Source organism: Myotis brandtii, unplaced genomic scaffold (assembly GCF_000412655.1).
Source record: "Myotis brandtii unplaced genomic scaffold, ASM41265v1 scaffold266, whole genome shotgun sequence".
NCBI lineage: Eukaryota > Metazoa > Chordata > Mammalia > Chiroptera > Vespertilionidae > Myotis > Myotis brandtii.
In genome coordinates, this window is record NW_005360124.1 from 10,453,893 (window position 1) to 10,454,108 (window position 216).

Below are 216 nucleotides of genomic sequence, written 5' to 3' on the forward strand. Positions count from 1 at the left end.
ACACCCCAAATCTGTCTGTAAAGCAGTGCCTTTTCCTCTTCGCGAAGCGAATCCGTGTAATTCTTGGGGGGTGGGGGAGGGGTCGTTGGCGTGAAGGAGGAAAGGGCTCGCGAAAAAGCGTGAGAACTCAGATGGCGAAAAGTAGGCGCGAGTGAGAAAATCGGGAGGAGGGAGGCTGAGGGCGAACAATCGGGTTAAAAATAGAACCACATACTC

General features: G+C 53.2%; 1 protein-coding gene across 1 annotated transcript in view; it reads left to right on the forward strand.

Annotated features, from left to right (window-relative positions):
• Positions 1–216, forward strand: part of ZFAND5 (zinc finger, AN1-type domain 5) — an 11,030-nt gene that overhangs the window by 885 nt on the left and 9,929 nt on the right. The window lies entirely within an intron of this gene.